This window comes from Crotalus tigris, unplaced genomic scaffold (genome assembly GCF_016545835.1).
Source record: "Crotalus tigris isolate CLP2741 ecotype Arizona unplaced genomic scaffold, ASM1654583v1 scf7180000018026.535452, whole genome shotgun sequence".
NCBI lineage: Eukaryota > Metazoa > Chordata > Lepidosauria > Squamata > Viperidae > Crotalus > Crotalus tigris.
In genome coordinates this window covers 145,527-159,340 of record NW_024096784.1, presented here as the reverse complement: position 1 = coordinate 159,340, position 13,814 = coordinate 145,527, and the positions used below count along the sequence as shown (strand labels likewise).

General features: G+C 36.9%; 1 long non-coding RNA gene across 1 annotated transcript; it reads right to left on the bottom strand.

Annotated features, from left to right (window-relative positions):
- Positions 1-2,108: 2,108 nt before the first annotated feature.
- On the bottom strand, positions 2,109-3,857 carry LOC120309487. Its single transcript, XR_005557091.1, has 3 exons — positions 3,769-3,857; positions 2,475-2,583; positions 2,109-2,268 (listed from the first exon to the last, which is right to left on the bottom strand). It is a non-coding gene; the product is annotated as an uncharacterized LOC120309487 (long non-coding RNA).
- Between the last annotated feature and the right edge of the window lie 9,957 nt (positions 3,858-13,814).

Sequence of the window (13,814 nt, the reverse complement as noted above, 5' to 3'; positions counted from 1 at the left end):
CACCAGCCAAAGCGTTGCTTGATGTTCCAGCTGACGGGCGCATGTCCGGAGGTCGCCAGCTTATGGGCGTAGCAGTTAGGCACCGCGGCGGCCTCCCAGACACCTGCTTCTTCACCTGGAGCAGTTGCCAAGCCTTGCATGTTCGCCGACAGCGGGGAGCGCGTCAGCGGCCCTTGGGGACCATGCAAGCCCTGCCAACTGCTCCAGCCAAAGAAGCATGCAGCTGAGAGGCCGCGGCGGCACCTACCTCCTGTGCCCATCAGCTGGCGACCCCCAGACCTAATTCAGATTGTTAGTTATCTGCTACATACTTAATACTGTTGACAACCTCTACAACTACCTCCTTGATACTGAGTGGAGTATGACTATGCTGTCTCTTTCTGAAATCTACAATGATCTCCTTTGTTTTATCAACATTTAGAATCAGGTTACTTTTATTGCACCAGTTCAACAGAGCCTTCACCTCTTCTCTATAAGCATTTTCATTGTCATCCGGGATAAGACCCACTACTGCTATGTCATCTGCATATTTCACAATATGATTCATAGTAGATTTGGCACAGCAGTCATGGGTCATTAAGGTGAACAATAGCAAAATCAGAACACAGCCCTGTGGACAACCTGTACTCAAGGAGATGGAATTGGAAACTTTCTTTCCAAATCGCACAACCTGGGGCCTATCAATAAAGAAACCAAGTATCCAATTACATAAAGGCATATTAAAACCTAATAGGCCCAGTTTGTTTACCAGATGCTGAGGGATGATTGTTTTGAATGCTGAACTAAAATCCAAAATCAACATTCGCACATGAGTATTCTTCCCCTCCAGGTACGCCAAGCTAAGATGAAGTACACTGGAAAGTGCATCTTGTACAGAGTGGTTCTTCCGATAGAAAAACTGTAATGAGTCAAATGTAAGGGGAAGGCATGAAACATGTAGTCCTTTACCAATCTCTTAAACCTTCCTTATCATCTGGCCTATATCCCTTATATCCCTCCAAAAACTTTTCACCTTCAAGAGCCAATGCAGCCGCAGCTGTTCCAGGCACCGCCATCTTGGAACTGGGCCTAAGACAGAACCTTGTGGTATGACACTGCTTACTACCTCCATGTTGATGTAATACCATTAAGAATTACTCATTGAGTGCCATGGTATCCATCTGTCAATGATACTATCTATGTCACATTTTTCTAGCTTATCAAGAAGTAGGTTGTGGTCGACTTTGTCATATGCCTTACTGAAAACTTAGTATAGTATGTCCACAGCATTTCTCTACTAATTTAGTCACTTTGTCAAAGAATAAAATAAGACTGGGTTGGAACAATCTGTTTTTAACAAACCTATGCTGGCTTCTTGTTATAACTTTGTTTATTTTGTTTTATTTATTTAGACAATTGGTCTAAGGCTTATATCAGTTTATTGTTTGTATTTTAATTTTTTTCAGTGATCTGTGATTAATAGCTGAGAAAATCAGTCAATAAACAAGGGGAAAGAATGACACTATGTGATTTTATGGCATAATATGTGGTTGAAGAATGAGGAATGAGTTCCACACTTAAATGTAAACAAAGAGATGATGATGATGATGACAATTGTTATTGCATTGTTACAGTAACCAGGAGATCACAATGCTATAGCAGAGTAGTAGTTTGGCTTGCCAAGGTACCAGCCCTATTATAGGACACACTTGTGTACTTCCCAAGGTGCACCACAGGAGGGTGAGCTGGCTTTTCACCAAAAGTGGCTCTTCAAACAAGCAATGCAAATGAGAAGATTCAAACCATCAGGAATCTGACTGACTGCAAAGAACACCAGTTTATCTCCCCCCTGAAGTAGTACCCACTTGCATCAAACATGTTTTTGAATTGATAGGTGAACAGAAGTTTAGGTGAATAACAGAAACTCACTGTGTCATGCTAGGGCTTGAACCACCAGAGCTGAGACTATTTCCAGTGTCATTAAGCCACTGAACCATTGCATCTCACAATAAAGAGGTATATACACGATTATGCACACACACACAATACAGAGTCATGTAGTACCATGGATATACTGCCCCAAACCCTCTTTAAAAAGTCATACAACTGCAATGCTCATTCATCTTTAATTTGTTTTTGTTTTTTTGCCAAATTCAATGCACAAATGTTTTAGAGACTGATAGACAGCAATTTATATAAAAGAAGATAAAGCAATAGCAGGTGGAGATGCCAGATCATTGGCCAGATGTTGAAGATATCCAGGCCTGTAGATGGATATGGCATTATTTTCTAGAGTGGCAATAGAAATGAGATAAAAAATAGGTTAATCAAAGTGTGTTCCTTCTGCCCCCTAAACCAGAAAAACAATTCTCTCCTGCCCTCCTTTCTACACAAGATTTCTCTTGAAACCCTTTTCTTGTTCATGTCAATGCCTTGTGAATATCAGCAGATTGTCCCAATCTACATCTGTCTCTATTAGGAAAGGGTTTTCTTACTTTTTACAGCAGTATCCCCTGCAATCTACTTTTCCAAGTGAGATGTAGTCAGGAGGACATTGGGGATAACAGTTCCCTCCTTCATCAAGACACAGGCGGCCAGCATTCCCTGTAAAAAGGAAAAGAGGAGATAGGTGAATGATGAGTAAAGTTACTTTGATATTTGCATACATCTCTGGTTCCAAGAAACAATAACCAATGCAGAATTCCTGTGGCTTCAGGCAGTTTCATCTCATTAGATGAATCAGTTTCTGCTGCTCACCTTGCAGCACCTCAAATAAATCACAAATCAAGCCAAGTCTCAACCCTGGCCCAGAGAAGACTTGGCTGGCATGTGTGAACTACTGAGGTAGCTGAGGGGAGATATTGCTTTGATCTCTCTCTCTCTCCACTATTACAATGGATTCTTGCTTGCTAGAAAATAACCTTGAGTTACAATGGCTGGCTCTAGTAGGTGTTTTGGATGGAGAAAATCTGGATGAGAATAGATAATTTTCTTTTAACTGCAGGGCTTGATTTTCTTCTGGACTTTTTCCTCTTTGCTTAATGTAGAAAACATTTCCACTGTTGCATTTTTCTGCTCTTGAAAAACTATACATATGAGAGCTAATTGTGACTTGCATAAAAGACCCTCAGGATATGGCAACCATCAAATATATAAATAAAATGAAATAAAACAAAAAATATGGGAAGGACCCACCATTTCTATACTGATCTGAAATTGACCTGCTTTGGGTTGTTGACATAATCTTTAAGAGCCAAGCTTTTCTTCAGGGAGTTTGCTTTTTACATTAAGGAAATAATAATAGATATGTGGAAAAAAGATAATTTCTCTGCTTCTAGATATTTTGCTGCAAGTCTACAGAATTCCTTATTTATTTTTTCAAATGCTAAGTATGGCAAGATCAAAGATTACTATATAATATAGCTATCTTTCCTCTTTACTCAGATAGAATATAAATGAATAGTGAATAAATAAATAAATTGGTTTTCCAGTCCCTTCTTGATGTCCTATATTATATTGGCTCTCTAGTTTTAATTTTGAATGAAAATCAGTGACATACACATTGTCAATAGTCAATATCTCAAAAACCCTAAAAGGCATGAATGATTGAGATATTTGTAGTTAAAAGATGAAAATTTAATTCCAGAGGTTCATTCCTAAATCTTCTGCAAATTCTGGCCCTGGATTGAATAGAAGTTTCAGAAATAATGTATATTGCTTTCAAAGATAATGACTGTTTAAAACAGATTGAGTTATCCTTTCTAAATTATCAATAAATTAGCTTCTTACCTGGTTCAGAGAGGAACACAAGGAAAAAGAATGCAAAGAGCAAATAAAGAATCTTCATGTTGAGATTGCTTCTGGATCAAATCTTACTCCTGAAACAGTACACAGTTGTCTATTTATGGAGTTAGAATGATTGCATCACATTGACTCTGTGAAATGTTGCAACTATTCTTAGGAATTGTATTTACATAAATGATTATTGTATCTTCCTTCTATTGAAATATTCCTGTGGGTTTGCTTTTGCAAAAGTCCTTGGAGGAACAAGAGACTTAATTGAACGGTTAATCTGCTGTAGTTTTAAAAGTACCTAACCTCAGGGTTTCTCATGTCCAGGAGGGGTAGAGAAAAGTCCTTTCTGAATTGCTGTAGAACCTCTATCCATTCAGAAAGATAATGTGTAGCCATATTCAAAAGTGGTAGGAGGTATGGAGGTGTCACAATGCAGTTTATAAGCAAAAGATATAAATCTTGGATTTTTATTACTGACCTCGGAGACATAGTTTGATGGGCGGCTTTGCTCCTTAATGGGTGTCTGCCACACTCAAATGAAGTGCAATCCAATTATGTTTTCTTTGCAATATCCTCCCAATGATTCTCCGGATTCTGCTAACATTTTAAGAACATATAAACACAGTAATTTAAGTGGGCAATCACACTTAAATATGAGTCAGAAGTGTGCATCAGCTGTCACAAAAACCAATGCAGGCATAGATTGCATTAACAAAGGGATATAATCAATATGATGTGAAGTGTTAGTACCATTTTATAATGTCTTGATAAGAAAACACTTGAAAATATTGCATCCATTTGTTTCCATGATACAAAAAAAAAAAATCTAGAAAGAATGCAGAGAAGAGCAACAAACAAAATTAGGGGACATAAAACATATGAAGAACAGTTGCAGGAATTGGGTATGTCTAGTTTAATGAAAACAAGGAGTAGGTGTGACATGAAAGCAACGTTTCAATATCTAAGGGGCTATCGCAAAGAAGAGGGAGTCAACCTATTCTTCAAAGAACCTGAAGACAGAACAAGAACCAATGGATGGAACGTAATTGAGGAGAGAACTAACCTAGAAAGAAGAGAGATTTCATGGCAGAACAATTAATTAGAGGAATTGCTTGCCTTCAGAAGTTGTGGGTGCTCCTTCACTGGAGGTGTTTAGGAAGAGATTGGACAATCATCTGTCTGAAATGCTTGAGCACAGTTTGGACTAAAAGACCTCTAAGATCCCTTCCAATTCTGTTATACCAGGGGTGTCAAACGTGCAATGTCACGTGATTAATCACAATGTATCACAACTTTTTTTCCATTGCTGGCAATGGGATGGGTGTGGTTTCGCCATGACACACCCGGTCCGTGGGCTTGCAGTTTGACACCCCTGTGTTATACGGTTGTTCTTTTTTTTAGAACATACAAACAATAAACAAAATACACTAAAATAATAAATCAGATGTAAAACTCCTTTCATTCAAAAAAATATAAACCAAAAGTGAAGGAAAATCTCCCCCCTAAAAAAAAACCTCCTCTTACCATATATTTAAACTCATAGTAGTCAATGGTTTGCTGAAAAATGCCATAGGATATAATAGGTAACCAAATACAAAATGTAATTCTAAAATATCATGAAACCTGCACCAAAGTAGAATTTATGATTTTATCTTAACCTTTTATCATATTTCATTGTTTTTTAAAAGTATTTCCAAAAGCTATTCCTTTAACTATAGTATAAGATCACTTTTTAAATTTCTTAGAATTACAGTATTTTTCCAGCCACCCCAATGCATGATATAACTATAATTTCTAGCAGTAAGTAAAATTATAAAGCTTTGGTTCTGCATGTAATTCATCATCACATAAATCTTGCCCCATAAATGATCTCATTTCATGAAAACGTTATTCCCCCAAAATGACAAAAGATTATAGGACCATTTAAGTAAATGAATATGATGTTCATTCTTTCCAGTACAATCTTTGTGGGGTCCAATATATTAAATACAACTTTTGGGTAATTCAACTTTAATCTCAAATCTGTCAACATCATTTGAACATTTTCAAGAATATGAAGCTTTTGATAGATTATTATTTATCTTTAAGATCATCACTACTTTTAAATGTTTGTATCGGTTTGTAGTGGTAAATAGCAATATTTTGCTTATTCATTTTCAGTTGCACGACTATCTACAAGCAAGTTGTACTTGTTGAGGATCTCAAAAATAAAAATATGTTTATTGCCCCTTTACTAATACATGCATTTCTCTGTTTTGATCACCTCATCCTGCTTCACCCTGTATGACACTAAAGAATGGAATGGAATGGAATGGAATGGAATGGAATGGAATAGAATGCAATGGAATAGAATGGAATGGAACAGAATTTGTTGTTGTTAGTTGCGAAGGCGTGTCCGACCCATCGCGACCCCATGCACAATGTAGAATAGCTTTATTGGCAAGTATGATTGGACATACAAAGAATTTGTCTCTGCTGCATAAGCTTTTGGTGTACATACAAACAATATGGTAATATAATCATAAGATACAAATAGGATACCAATAGGAGAAGATAGTAGGAAAGATGAGGAGGATAATAGTAATACTGGTCTCCTATATACTAAATATTTTTAGACAGTGCTATGGGAGTTTAGTGTTCAACAGAGTGATGGCCCAAGGTGAAAAACGTCTCTGTGGCTAATTGTTTTGGCTCTCAATGCACTATAACTGCATCCTGAGAGCAGGAGTTGAAACAGTTTATATCCAGTTTGTGATGAGCATGTAGTTATTTTCTCTTTCTGACTCATGCAGTGTTGAGTATTGAGTAGGTGCTCAAAGGAAGGCAGGCTGGTTGCAATCTGTTTATTTATTTACTATATTAAATATAATGTTGGTCTTTGTGCAAGAATACATTTTGAACTTTGGAACATATTGAATAATTTGCTCAAATGACAAGGATTCAAACTGGGTTATACCAATAAAATAAAATAATAAAATAAAAAATAAAATAAAATATAAAATAACACATACTATACTATGCTATGCTATGCTATGCTATACTATACTATATATTATGTATATTATGGATGAGAGGATAGATGGGGAACTCATCAAATTTGCAGACGACACCAAGCTGGCAGAAATAGCCAACACTCCAGAAGACAGGCTTAAAATACAGAAGAATCTTGACAGACTTGAACACTGGGTGCTATCTAACAAAATGAATTTCAATGGTGAAAAAAAGTTTTACATTTAGGGAAGAAAAAACAAATGCACAGGTATAGTATAGATGGTACCTTGCTCAATGGTAGTAACTGTAGAGGAATCGTGGAGTCCTAGTGGACAATTACTTAAATATGAGCCAGCAGTGTGCTACAGCTGCCAAAAAAGCCAACACAGTGCTAGGCTACATTAACAGAGGGAGAGGATCAAGATCACGTGAAGTATTAATATCACTTTACAATGCCTTGGTAAGGCCACACTTGGAATACTGCATCCAGTTTTGGTCATCACGATGTAAAAAAGATGTTGAGACTCTAGAAAGAGTACAGAGAAGAGCAACAAAGATGATTAAGGGGCTGGAGGCTAAAACATATAAGAGCGGTTGCTGGAATTGTCTAGTTTAATGAAGAGAAGAACAAGGGGTGACATGATAGCAGTGTTCCAATATCTCAGGGGTTGCCACAAAGAAGAGGGAGTCACACTATTCTCCAAAGCACCTGAAGGCAAGACAAGAAGCAACGGATGGAAACTAACCAAAGAGAGAAGCAACCTAGAACTAAGGAGAAACTTCCTGACAGTTAGAACAATTAGTCAGTGGAACAACCTGCCTCCAGAAGCTGTGAATGCTTCAACACTGGAAGTCTTTAAGAAGAGATTGGACAGCCATCTGTTTGAAATGGTATAGGGTTTCCTGCCTGAACAGGGGGTTGGAATAGATGACCTCCAAGGTCCCTTTCAACTTTATTATTATTACTGTTATGTTACATTACATTACATTATATTATATTTTAATGTTGCTTATTCATTATACTTTGTATTATATTGTATAATATCATATTATAATAGTATAGCATTATATATTATAATATTGTACTATTACCACAAGATATGATATTTAATTATATCATATTAAATTATATCATATTAAAATTATGATACAATATTATGCAATACCATATAATATAAGGAATAAGCAACATTAAAATATAGAATCACTGTAACAGAGCAGAGCAACAGTGCTTTAGTAGCAGCTTTGAGATCCATTCCCTCCCATAGCTAATATACTCTGAGACAATTTGTAAATACAGGTTCTAACATTTTTATGAAATAAGCAATAGAGTGAGAGGCAACCTAAACTCCTGAGGAATGCTGTCCAAAATGATAGCCTGCAAATGAGAAGACATGGCCCTACAAAAGACAGTAAATCTGTTTTGACTTATCAAATTGAAAATGTGGTCAAACTGGACCTTCCTTTGGAGGAAATTTCCTTAAAGAAAGCAGATTATCTAGAATCACTTCAGCTGTGTTTCAGGCTGAGATTTAAGATCGAGACAGTTTTGAATATGTTTGTAAATAACTTGAAGTAGAGTCTGTATGGAGGGGGAGGATCAATCTTTATGTTCCTTGATGTCCCACCAGGTTTTGATCATGTTGACCATGGTATTCCTTTTCAACACCTCCAATGGCTGGAAATAGGATGCACCATTCTATAATGATTCTCGTAATTTCTCAAGGGCTGATTGTTGTCATTGTCGGTTGGGTATGAAAAAGTATGAGTGACTGAGAGAAGGAACCTGTGATTCAGGAAGGGCTATAATTGGCATGCTAGCTGCCATCTGTTATTTAAACAGGAGAACTCATTAAATTTGCAGATGACACCAAGCTGGCAGGAATAGCCAACACTCCAGAAGACAGCCTTAGGATACAGAAGGATCTGGATAGACTTGAACACTGGGCGCTATCTAACAAAATGAAATTCAATGATGAAAAAAAGCAAGGTTCTACATTTAGGCAAGAAAAAACAAATGCACAGGTATAGTATAGGGGGTACCTTGCTCAATAGTAGTAACTGTGAGAGGGACCTCGGAGTCCTAGTGGACAATCACCTAAATATGAGCCAGCAATGTGCTGCAGCTGCCAAAAAGGCCAACACAGTGCATTAACAGAGGGATAGAATCAAGATCATGTGACCCATTAATACCACTTTACAATGCCTTGGTAAGGCCACACTTGGAATACTGCGTCCAGTTTTGGTCACCGCGATGTAAAAATGATGTTGAGATTCTAGAAAGATATTGCAATATCTCAGGGGCTGCCACAAAGAAAAGGGAGTCAAGCTATTTTCCAAGGCGCCTGAAGGCAGGACAAGAAGCAACGGATGTATACTAATCAAGGAGAATAGCAAACTAGAACTAAGGAGAAACTTCTTGACAGTTAGAACAATTAACCAGTGGAATAACCTGCCTCCAGAAGCGGTGAATGCTCCAACGCTGGAAATTTTTAAGAAGAAACTGGACAGCCATTTTTCCAAAATGGTATAGGTTTTCCTGTCTGAGCAGGGGGTTGGACTAGATGACCTCCAAGGTCACTTCCAACTTTTCTATTATTTATTTATTTAAACAGGAGTTTCAAGTCTAAGCATTTCCTAGTTATAAAACAAAGATATTGTTCCCATTTCACGAAGAAACAAAAATGCCATGATTAATAGTAAAAGTTGGAAAGACAGTGATACTAGAATTCAGTCTCACTATAGGTTATCCTCAAACCAATATCATGTGGCATCAGTACCATAAATGGTGTTACAATCAGACTAGAAGAGATCCAGATAATTGGTTTCCTCCAGAACTCTTGGCAACCACCTCCCCCACCACATCTCAAGAATCTTTCTAAAAACAGGAGGCTTTCATCAATTGGAAAAGCAAGGATACAAACCACAGATGATCAGAACTGAATCTTTGAATTAAAAATTACAAAAGGGAGCTTTCCATTCTGCAAGATTCAATCCATAATATTTACTGTATTGCAAAGGATCCCTCTGAGTAAACATAGTAGCAGGAATGAGCCCCTTGTGTGAATGTTTGAAGGGCTCAATCTATCGTCTCTCACTTTTCCAACACTAGTTTTACTCTGGAGTAATTTTTATTAGTGTTGGCATGTTATTACTTGCTGCCTATTTAATGCTGTTGACTGAAATATATGAAGATGCTACAGTTTGTATTCTTTATTGAAATGTTTTTACAAAAAGACAGTAAAATAAAATAAATTATATATTAGAACTGACATATCACAATTATAATAAAGCTAAAGCTTCTACTTTTGTTGCCTCCAGAAAGATTCTGCTGGAAGTTGTTTCATATTTCCATAGATTGGAAACTTTGATCAATTATGAGGCTGAAATACATTAACATAACTGCGATGTGAAAATAGCAACCATGCTTAAGTTGAGAATGTAGTGAAAAAAATCTGTATTTTGGGCCTTTTTCAGTTTTAATGAGAATTCAGTGGTCATTGCACTGATAAGCCATTTTAAATATCTGAGGTCCTGAAAATGATACAAACTCTGGATTAAAAGTATCAGAGCTAAATATTATGCAACCCTGAAGGAAGCCAAGGAAGAAGTTTGTTTGAGGAAATTAAGCATGTGAATACAACAATTTCAAGCTCAGAAATAACAGTAACCAGTAAACCTCAAGCTATCTGATGTAATGTTTGTGTGAAAGTGTGGAATATGGAGAAACCAGAAGGCCTCAACTGACTTGGAATTTAGCAATCACAATTCCTAAGCTAAATAATAAGCATACATTACAATAGGCATTTAGTTTGCAAATGAAATCCAAGCACAAGATGAGTTCAAGGGCTAGAAAATTTGAAAATGAGTTGTGTGAGGTTATTTGGCTTGGTAGAATTCACAGCTTCTACTATCATGGTGTTTGTAGAATCGTAGAGTCATAGGGCTGAAAAGGACCTTGGAGGTCTTCTAATCCAGCGATTCCTAATCTTTCCAGTTTTGCAGACCAAAAGTGGTGGCAGCAGTGGTGGTGGTGAGAGTGACTTACAAATTAAGTCATTCTTGCCAAGCTGACAGGAACACTACAGAAGATAGGTATAAGATACAGAAGGATCTGTACATTGTGCCCTATCTAACAAAATGAAAGTAAGGTTCTATATTTAGGCAAGAAAAACCAAATGTACAGGTATAGGATAGGTGGTACCTCATTTGATAATAGTAATTGTGAGAGGGATCTTGGACTCCTAGTGAACAATGACTTAAATATGAGTCAGCAGTGTGCTACAGCTGCCAAAAAAACCCAACACAGTCGTAGGCTGCATTAACAGAGGGACAGAATCAAGATCATATAAAGCTGTTAATACCATTTTATAATACCTTGGTAATTATAAAATGGATTACTGCATTCTGTTTTGGTCACCACAATGTAAAAATGTAAAAAAGATGTTGAGACTCTAGAAAGAGTACAGAGAAGAGCAACTAAGAGGATTAGGGACTGGAGGCTAAACCATATAAAGAATGGTTGCTGGAATTGGGTACGTCTAGTTTAATGAAAAGAAGGAGTAGGGTGACACAATAATAGTGTTCCAATATCTATGGGATTTCCATAAGGAAGAGGGAGCCAATCTGTTCTCTAAAGCACCTGAAGGCAGGACAAGAAGCAACGGATGGAAACTACTCAAGGAGAGAAACAACCTAGAACTAAGGAGAAATTTCCTGACTGTTAAAATAATTAATCAATGGAATGACTTGCCTCCAGAGGTTGTGGGTGGTCCAATACTGGAAGATTTTAAGAAGAGATTGGACAACCATTTCTCTGAAGCGATATAGGGTTTCCTGTCTGAGCACAGGGTTGGACTAGAAGACTTCCAAGGTATCTTCCAACTCTGTTATTCTGTTATTCTGTTATTCAGTAGTGACCCTTTTAAACTTTTGAGATGGAGAAGACTCCCAAGAATATGGTGGACAATCAAGAAGACAAACAAATAAATCATCAAATGAATGAGTCCAGAGTTCTCACTCAAGGCACAAATAACCAAAATCAAATTATTCTCCTTCAGACATATTATGTGGTAGCTCTTGTAAAATTAGCTACTTCACAATCAAATCATTATTAAAGTAATAGGACAGCATACAGTAGGAAAGGATAACATGCTGGGAAAGGTGGCAGGAAAGGGAAGAAGGGAATGACCAGACTCAAGGTAGATGGATTCAGTTACAGTAGTAATGAATGGACCATTATAAGGCCTAAAAGACCAGGTTAGGAACAGATTATCATGGAGCAAATCTATCTACGTGGTCACCAGCAGTCAAAAATTACTTATTGACAAATAATCAATTAATTTGTTACATGCAATGTAGTTCATTATGCAATGAGTTCAGTAGCATTTCCATCATTTGGATATTTTCAGTCTGTGAAATTATTCATTTAAACTCTTTAATTATTTTTCTTTCTCAGCTGTATGATAGAATTAAAAAGTTGGAAAAAGCCAACTGGACTACTAAGTTCCACCCTTTCCTTAGTGCAGGAAAGTGTTTGATAAAGGGGAAGGGAAGTCTCATTTTAAAAATTGGACACATTTAACTGGAATTTCTATCCCTAGAATAACAATGTACAGACACTTCTATAATATCTATAATTGCTATTTTCTTAATCTAATAAAATAGAGTTTGAATCTATATGAACAGGATTGGAACTGATCTCTGTACTTTTCTTGATAGCAGTACTTTTATTGTTAAGCCTGTCATTAGTTTGATTTCTTCAAATTTATTTTTATACACTTTGGGGTTCAATTGTATAAAAGTTGCATCTTGCTCTCTCTCTCCCTGTGTGTTCTCTTTCTCCCTCTCTCCCTCCCTCCCTCCCTTTCTCCTTTGTATGTTTATTTTCTTTTTCTGGTTTCTCTCTTTCCCTTTGTATTTATATATTCACAATTTTTTATAATATTGATTTTTATTTTCTTTTGTCTATTCAATTAATAAATGTGAAAACAAATTAAAGGGCAAAATCTAATATCCCAAATTTGAGTATTGCAGCCACTGGGAGATAGCAGTCCCAGAGATAGGCAAATCCTAAGAGTGAGAAAGCCACAGACCAAGACAGCAAAGGAAAGTAAATCTGTTTCGACCTTATCAAATTGAGAATGTGGTCAGACTGGACCTTCCTTTGGAGGACATTTCCTTGGAGAAAGCAGATTATCTAGAATCACTTCAGCTGTGTTTCAGGCTGAGATTTAAGATGGAGACAGTTTTGAATATGCTTGTAATTACCTGCAGCAGAGCCTGCATTGAAGAGGGAGCATGAACCTTTGTACTCCTTGATATCCCAGAAGCTTTTGATAATTTTGACCATGGTATTCCTTTTCAACATCTCCAAGGCCTGGAAATAGGGGGCACCATCCTATAGTAATTCTCTTAATTTCTCAAGGGCTGATTGTAGTCATCGTCAGTTGAGTATGTAAAAGTATGAGTGACTGGGAGAAGGAACCTGTGATTTAGGAAAGACTATAATTGGCATGCTAGCTGCCATATGCTATTTATAGAACAAAGATATTGTTCCCATTTCAGGAAGAAACAAAAATGCCATGATTAAGAGTAAAAGTTGGAAAGACAGTGATAATTCTTGTATTCAGTCTAACTACAGGTTATCCTCAAAACAATATCATGTGGCATCAGTACCATACATGGTGCTACAATCAGACTAGAAGAGATCGAGGTAATTGGTTTCCTTCAGAACTCTTTGTAACCACAGACCGACCACGTCTCAAGAATCTTGCTAAAAAGAGGAGGCTTTCATCAGTGGAAAAGATCTAAGCCACAGGTGATCAAAACTGAATCTTTGAATTAAAAATTAAAAACGGGAGCTTTTCATTCTGCAAGATTCAGTCCATAATATTTACTGTATTGCAAAGGATCCCTTTGAGTAAACATAGTAGCAGGAATGAGCCTAGTTTTCCACCCTAGTTTTACTCTGGAGATGGAGTAATTTTTACTAGCTGTGCCATGGTATTACTTGCTGCGTCTTTAACCCTAGTGAATCTATGAAGATG